We start from the raw sequence: 9,028 nt of genomic DNA on the forward strand, positions 1-9,028 counted from the left end.
AGCGTTCCCTGGCTATCTGGGTCCTTGGCACATGCCACTTCAAATATTATCCCATCCCAGGTATTCTCTAGTTGTATGCCCTCTATGTCCTTGAGTCATGTGTGTGCCCTTTCCCACTGATACCATTGAGTAATCTTCTCAGTATTGCTATGGTGTTTGATTAAATATCTTTTGTTTTAAACCGATAAGTCTTCTTTTAAATAGTAAACATATCAGTGAGGGTTTGTGAGTTATGGTTTTGAAAGGATAATGCCTTGAATCTGGGATATCAATTCTGAAAGCTCATATATGAGGTAATACCTATCATTCTTATCATACTATTTATTTGTTTGTTTCTTTTAAGGCAAACAGGGTTAAGTGACTTGCCTAGCTAGTAAGAATAAAGGTGAAAATTAATGGTTGGACAATAATTTTACAAAATTATGTAGTCGCCAATATTTATTATATATTGAGTCAGAAATTTATTTACAAGTATTTATAAATAGAGAGGAAACAATAAAGAAGAGAAATGTGAGGGGGTTACAGAAGTTATCTATTCTATGTCAACCAGGAAGGCTGGTGGTGAGTAACCACATGGCCTCCTCCAAGATGGAAACTAGGAAAGGAGTCAGCCTTTCACTCACCCAACGAAGTAATCCAGGAGGCAGAGTCTAAGCTGAAGCCAAGCTCCAAGCCCATGATACAATCTGTAGTCTCCAGCAAAGCTCCATTGAAGACTCTCCCCAGTCAGAAGTGTAACAGTTAAATTTAGTTTCTCTACTAAAAGTATTGTATGTTTATGAGATTTATTAAAGATTAAGAAATAAAGAAAATACAAAACAAGAAAGCATATGCCTAGGCACAACCACTTACTCTATATCTCGCCTGCTAAGTAGAGAGCCATGTGTGCTTAGAAGTGGAGGTAGAGAGAGAGAGAAGTAGGTGGTACAGTCAGTTTAAATACCCATTTTGTTCTTGGCCCAGGTGAGGACTCTGGTGAGATTTTAGAGAATTCTGGGAACTAGCAAGGACTTCTGGGGATTGAAGTCTGGGGTCCAAATCTCCATTTTTACATTAGACTATTTTCAGAGGACTCTTCAGACTATCTTCTCAAAGGCCATCTGCTCTGAGGGAGTTCTGGTTTTCTTTTTGGTGACTTCTTGTCTCCTCCCCTCTTCACAGGGACATTTCCAAATTGTCTAACACTGAGCAGGGGGAAGTGTCTGTGGGATCCACTTCCCACCTTCTGAAGGTCCATTTCACATCTAAAAGGTTCACAGTTTCCTAATTGAACAATTTCTGATGGTGTGAACTATTGTGTGAACTCTTAAAAGAATCCATAAATTTCTAACTGATTGAGTTAAAAAAGGGTGGAGCTCTCCACCCAAGTATTTTGCTGGCTTCTCACTTAGCCCTAAGTAAATTTTTTGTTGATTAAATTTTAAAGGTAGACAAAGGAGAGTTAATCCTGTCTTCACAATCTAGTGAGATACTTAAATTAGTGTTAATTCAGGATAGACAATAAAGTAAAGAGTTCTCTTTCACATAAATGCCTGAAGGCAGATTTGAATTCAGGAAGGAGAGTCTTCCTGACTCTAAGTCAGGCACTCCATCCTCTGTGACTCTTAGCTGCCTCCATATTATGTATTTAAGCTAAATTTGACTGTTCTCTCTTCTCCACTCTTGTCCTACCTCCTATGTACATATTACTTTGGTCAAGACATTCCTCATACTACAAATAACCTCTGTTATCTTACGATTGCTTAATTTTCCATAAGGAAAAACTGTAAGATAAAGAAAAAAATAGAAGGCACCTAGGTTGCCCAGTGGTCAGAAAAAGGTAACTTCAAATCCAGCCTCAAACTCTTACTAGCTATATACTTCTGGGCAAGTCACTTAACTTCTGTTTGCCTTAATTCACTGGAGAGGAATTGAGTCCAGTATCTTTGCCAAGAAAACCTCACAGCCAACGTTGACCTACTATGTAGTCCATGACATCACAAAGAGTTGTATATGGCTGAACAACTGAATGGCAACATAGAAGAAAATCTGCTTTATATTTAGAATTAGAGAATCTCTTTTCTAAGTCCAACTGTATCATTTGCCATCTCTGGGACTCTGGGTTTAACTTCTATGTGCCACAGTTTACTAATATCTAAAATGAAATGGTAAATTGAAATGAAAAAATGAAAATGTATAAAATGAAACAGGTAGATAACCTCAAAGCCTCTTCTAGCTTTAATACTTGATGCTTTAACGCCAACTACTTCTCTGTGACTTTTTGAGCCCCTACAACAAGTTAAAAATGATCTTTTCTTCCTCAACTTTCTGACAGCCCTTTGCATAGAATGCTCCTTTGGTCCTATCTCACTCTACTAGTATAATAATTCATGTACTTGTCCTCTCCTCCCTTCCCTGACATTATAATAGGAACTCCTAAGATCAAGTCCTTTGTTATAGAGAACTTGATGGAATACAGATCTCCAAAATAAAAATAAAAGGTTTATAAGAGTTCAATATAGAATTTTGTTCATCATAGTTTAAAATTTATTAATGATTAGCTATTTAAGAATGTACATTTTTTTTAATTCTGAAAAAGGAGGATAAATAAAATAGCCTAAGCTAATATGTAACCAAGATCTAAAGATATGAGTTGGTAACGCTTGAAACTTTTGGAGTAGCTGTAGAGATAAGAGAAAAGTAAGTGAATTCCAAGATCAGTGAACTTTGTTTATCCCAAGATGGAAAATGCTACAATAATAATACTAGGGAAAATATGAAGGTACCTAGAAATAAGTCAATGGGGGGGAGGGGTGCTCAGTTTTCTCATCTGTGAATTTGTGAAAATCTGTGTACCTATTGCATATAGTGATTGAAGGCAAATGACTCTTACTTTATTGAGAAAGTTGAGACCATTTAATATGAGCTCCTCCCAAATCCCTTGATGTCCTCCCTCACTTTCCCGTCCTTTCTGCCATCCTCTGACAGTGACATGGCACTTCTCTTTGCCAAAATGAACCCATTTGTATGTGCCCCTAAACTTCTTTCTTCTTATCTCCTGTTGAAGATTGGAAATTCATTCATCTAGAGGCAGCATAGAGTCAAAAGACTTGCCTTGAATATGTTCCTATTTCCCAATTACCTCATTAGAAATTTTGGGCATCTCCTCTGTGGTAACATAGGCAACTCTTTCTTAATTCTATTTTTTTATTTTAAAAAATTTTGATAACACATTTTCACCTGTTTTCCAAAGTTATATGATCCAAATTGTCTCCCTCCTTTTTCCCTTCCCCCATATGTATATTATCATGCAAAATACATTTCCTTATTATTCATTTTTGTAAGTGAGTAATCTTATAAAACCAAAATCTATAGGGGACTCTTTCTATGTTTCTTTATCTCTATCTGTTCCTATGTCTGTGTGTATGTGTATTTGTCTCCTTTAGTTAAGTTATTTCACTCCCAAAGGGAGAACTGGTACATAATAATCTGTGTAATTTCTTTGATTTTCATTTTATTGACTTAAATAAATGGGTTTGGTTTTGTTTGTTTTGCTATTTGCTATTCATTAATTGTGGTGGTTCTTATCTAACTAGTATTTGGTGGAAAGCAAGTCAAGTTTGTACACAGCTTAGGACCCTCTTTCCCCATTAACAAAGGGTCATCAGGAAAAGCATTTTGAGTCTAAAAGTCATTACCCTTAGATTTTTTATATTTAAGGAGGCAGATACATATAATTCCACTTCAGTACCCTCCCTCTCCCTGAACAGAGTAGAGAAGAATAGACTCATGACCCTCTCTTCTGTATCCTTCCAGAAGAAATCAAAAGCTCTAATGAAAAGGATGGTAGGTTGTGATTCTAAATTCATCTAATCAATTTTTTACCATTATTTTGATTTTGTTTTCTGTATGTATGTAATATCATCATAATATAATATATATGATTTGTTACAACAATGTAATAAATTACAATAAATATGCTTATCCAAGAGAAATAAATTCTTAAATTAGCTATGTCCAAAACTCTGTCTTTCTTTTCCCCCCTTTGTCATATTTTGACAAACCCATTCAACAAACCCAAACTCTCCTCCTTTTCTCAACAATTGCTAGAAAATGCTATATGAATTCATTTCCTCTCTTCTCATTCCTCAACCCTGCTGACTCCTGATCCCATACCGACTGAAATTATCTTTCTAAAATTACCAGTACTTTCTTAATTGCTTAATCTGAGGGTCTTTGCGATAATCTCTTTTTAAAGGTCAATATCTTTCTTGTGCTCTATAAATGTAAATTTGACATTGTAATCATCATAAAATTGTCAGTGACTTATACTAACTCTAACTTCATGCATTCTGATTTCTAAGAGGTATTATAGGATCTAGAATCTATATCTAATATCACTAAAATAAATTGTGTTTAGACACATAGGAAGACCTGGCCAACAAAGGAGACAATATTGTATGGTAGGAAGAGAGGTAGACCACGACTCAGGATTCTGAATTCTAATGAACTCTGCCAATTACTAGTTTGTATGACCTTGGACAAGTAATTTAACTTTTATGAGATATAGTTTTCTCATCTACAAAATGGAGATAATGATACCAGGCCCTATCTAATTCACAAGGTGATTATATCAAATAAGAATGTGCAAAATCCTTTGAAAATTGTACAGTGCTATATGAATAGGAGATATTCTCATTATTATCAGAATGCTGAAAAGATTGCACAACTGAATGAAATCTTTTAAAAATTTCATTGATTTAAATGTTTCCTATTTGTGTGCAATTATGAAAAATACAATTGGGGGTACTAGAGCTACCTAAAACATATGATTACATTTTTCAATGTGAGTATGTATATCTTAGAAATTGAAAATTGTTTTGTTGATTATCTAGACTTAAGAAAGTCCTAATGATGGAGAATGAACTTAGAAGTGTATGTGTATACATCCTCCTTAACCCTCACAGAGAATTTAGTTCTTAAGCTTTTACTAGAACACCCAGTATTACTTTATAAGCATTTCTTGAGCTTAGAAAGATAGTAATAAAAGACTCATGGAAAGAAGTAATTTGCAAAATGAGAGACCTAGTAACCAAAGGTAACCAGGTTAATAAATATAATAGTTGGCATTAATTTAGCACTTCAACATTTGTAAGCTACTTTGCATCCATTATTTTATTTGAGCTTTATAATACTCCTGAACATAATGGAACAGAAGCTGGAGATCTAGCTTCTCACCCACTTCTCCAGACTGTGTGATTTTGAAGATGTTACTTAATTTTCAAGGGCTTCAGGGGCTTCATCTACACTGACGATCTCCAAGAGCCCTTCTAACCACAAAATGGTCAGTTCTAAGATTTTTACCTGTTCTCAAAAAATCTAAATGGATACTAAGTCTGTATCCCAAAGAGATTTTTTTAAAATGGGAAAGAACCTGTTTGTACAAAAATATTCATAGCTGTGCTTTTTGTGGTGGCAAAGAATTGGAAACTCAAACTGTGGTATATGATGGTGATGGAGTACTATTGTGCTATAAGGAATGATGAACTGGATGATTTCCTAAAGAACTGATGCAGAGTGAAATAAGCTGAAGCAGGAGAACATTGTACACAGTAACTGAAACATTGTGGGATGATCAAATAGACTTTGCTACTAATAGCAATACAATGATGCAGGACAATTCTGAGGGACTTATGAAAAAGATTGCTATCTACCTCCAGAGAAAGAACCTTTGGAGTAGAAATGCAGATGAAAACATATGATTAATCACTTGTTTGGGTATATGATTTGGGGTTTTGGTTTTATGAGATTATTCACTTACAAAAATGAATAATATAGAAATATGTTATTCATGATAAGGCATACATAACTTCTATTGAATTGCTAGGAAGGGGAAGGGAAGAAGAGAGAGACAACATGAATCATAACTTTGGAAAAATTATGTGAACATTTTTAATTAAAATATTGTTATTAAAATAAAATAAAGATAAAACATTAAAAATTTAAGTTAAAAAAACCTTCTTCTCGAATCCCTTGCTAGTCCAATCATCTGCATTCTCTTTCACCAGGCCTCAGATTTTAGCAATTATGAAATACTGAAGAAAAAGATTTCAGATGTTAGTTAGTCTTGAAGTTATTCAAGGTCTATGAGATTCTATGCTTTAATTGTTTTCCTATGCAAATAGCACTATAAATAAGTAAATAGGTAGTTTTTTTTTATTACTGAATTAAGATAATTACAAACCATCTTCCATAGTAATATTTTAAAAGAAGTTAGGAGTAAAGAGAAATAGAAGTACCTTAAACTATGACCAGACTGGGTTAACTAAAATTCTAGGTAATAATAATAATAATAAAAATAATAACTAATATTTATATGGATCTTACTATATAACAGGTGCTGTGATAAGAGCTTTACAAATGTGATTCCATTTGATGCTCATAACAACCTTTAGGGTAGGTGTTTTTATTTCTCTATCTTACAGATGAGAAAGTTGAGGCAAACAGAGGTTAAGTGACTTGTCCAGGATCAAAGCAGCTAGTAAGTGTCTGAGATTAGACTTGAAGCTAGATCTTCCTGATTCCAGGCCAGGCTTTCCTAGTAGGATCCTTGAGATGGCATGGTTCTGTGAAAATAAGTCTGGACAGAGAACCACAATCAAACCCCATTTACTATTGGATTGATTATAGCCAAATCACTTAGCCTTTATGAGCCCCAGCTTCCTCATCTACAAAATGGGGATAACAATGTCCATATGAGTATATTCACAGGGTTTTTATGAGAACAAAATCAAATTATATAGGTAAAACATATTACACACCTACATTTTCCTATGTATATCTGCTCTAAGCCTTTTGGTATACCCCATCTAATTGTAACAATTATTAGAGGTCTATTTTTATTATCTTTTGGCTTGAAAAATTCCAAAGGAACAACCTTTAAGGGAGAGTTTTATCATATCATCTATGTCTAATTAGTATTTATTTTGCTTTATTAATTAAATTAAATTTAATTTTAAATTATTCATGATTTAAATAATTAGTATTCATTATTATTTTAATTAGTATTTATTAGTATTTAAGTAGCAGCCAACAAATAGTAGATAAACATTTATAAGGTGTGGCAGGAGATTCTTTTTCAGAATGGGCAGGATTTCGTAGGCCCCTAGATCCCTTCTTAATCTGAAATTCTATTATTCTGTGATTCTTTGTGTGGTGTTCATTTTACTATTTCCATTCAATCAGCTTTCTTGATTACATCCTATCTGAATATTTTGCTTAAATAGGCTCTATTTGGGTTTTCGTGATATTATAGATAAATACCTTTTTAAAAAATGACAAAAGTGCTTTAAGTTAATCCCCATATTCTGGATGTAAAACAAAGAATAATGGGATTTACTAAATATGTCATGGAGAAGGATGTCTTTATGATACTTAATTCCATCATGAGTGCTGTCTAAATTAAAAGCATGTCCCTATGGCTTTGAAAACCCAAAGATCAACCATGAGTTACAGAGCAGAAAATAGAACTGAAAGAAACAACTGGAACAACATGAGGTTATCATTTTCATGGCCACAGAGAGGGGAAGTGGGTTTCCACAACTGGTTAAGAAAAGGATCTACAATGTCTCTAGGCCCACTGCCATGGAATATACTCTTCTGTAGTGCACATGTTGCAAAATAATATATAAATAGATTTTAGTTTCTGTTTGCTATTCAACTAAGTAGGTGATTTATTGACCTGAAACTAAGGCTGCTTTAATTACAGGGTATTTAATATTTTGCATATGTTTGAGTTTTGTTTTGTTTTTACTGGAAAACTTTTTACTGTAGGTGGAACAGGATAGCTAGACAAAGTTTAGATGATCCCAATTTCTTTGGCAACATCTAATGTGTTGTAATCTGGAGCAAGTTGGACTTGGACCTTCTTCTCTCCATCAGGCTAGATCGGTGTGTTGACCTTGGCTACATCAATGTCATACAGCTTCTTTACTACCTGCTTGATCTGATACTTATTGGCCTTGAAGTCCACAATGAAGATGAGAGTGTTGTTGTCCTCACTCTTCTTCATAGCAGGCTCAGTGGTCAAGGAAAACTGAATGATGACATTGTGATCAATCTTGTTTCTCTGAGAAGCATTTTTCCAATGGTATTTGGGCTGTCTTCAAAGTCTTAGTGTCTTGGGTCACTGGAAGGTGGTGGGAGACTTTTGGATGTTCTTTTTGTGGCAATGGATACCCTTCAACCCTTCTTGGTCTTCAAGGTCTTGGACTTGGCTTCTGTCTTGGAGGGGTGGACTGCTTCTTTCTTGGGTTTTGGCACCATCTTAGAGGAAAGGGAGGAAACCTTGCATATGTTTTTAAAAAAAGAAATTTGTGTCCTCATACCATCAGTGAAAAACACAATGGTACTGCTAGAGTCAGCCAGCCATCAAAATTATTTGCTTTCTCAGGAAGGGGGTAATGCAAGGAGGAAGGAAGAGAATTTGGAACTCAAATTTTTTTAAATGAATGTTAAAAATTGTTATTACATAAAACTGGAAAAATTAAATATTAATTTTATGTAAGATTTTAAAAGAAATTCTTAAAAACTACAAATGAGAATTATTGTAATAACTGACATTTATTTAACATTTAAAGGTTTCCAGAACTCTTTATATACATTATTTCATTTGATTCTCATGATTATTCTGAACTGGTTCCCAAGAGGTAGATAATATATACCATTCTCATTTTATAGATGAAAAAAATAGAGCCTTGTAGAGGTTAAATGGCTTGCCCATGGCTATTCTGTCAACATCAGAGTAAAGATTTCAATCTAAGTCTACTTGAGTCCGGATGTAACAGTCTGCACTATATCCATGTTGGCTAACCTGGGGCACATGTGCTAGAGGGGACTGCTCCCTTCCCCCTCTCCACACATACCTGAGGACATTCCTCACTTCATCCACACCTCTGCCCAGCAGCCCAATGGGAGCACTTTCCCTCTTCTCTGTCTGGAGTAAGGGGGTGGCTCATGTGCGGCATAAGGGTACAATTTGGGCACTTAG

General features: G+C 34.7%; 1 pseudogene; it reads right to left on the bottom strand.

Moving 5' to 3' along the window:
• Positions 1-7,837: 7,837 nt before the first annotated feature.
• On the bottom strand, positions 7,838-8,304 carry LOC100021228 (60S ribosomal protein L23a-like; annotated as a pseudogene).
• Between the last annotated feature and the right edge of the window lie 724 nt (positions 8,305-9,028).

The sequence above is a fragment of the Monodelphis domestica genome, chromosome 7 (genome assembly GCF_027887165.1).
Source record: "Monodelphis domestica isolate mMonDom1 chromosome 7, mMonDom1.pri, whole genome shotgun sequence".
Taxonomy (NCBI): domain Eukaryota; kingdom Metazoa; phylum Chordata; class Mammalia; order Didelphimorphia; family Didelphidae; genus Monodelphis; species Monodelphis domestica.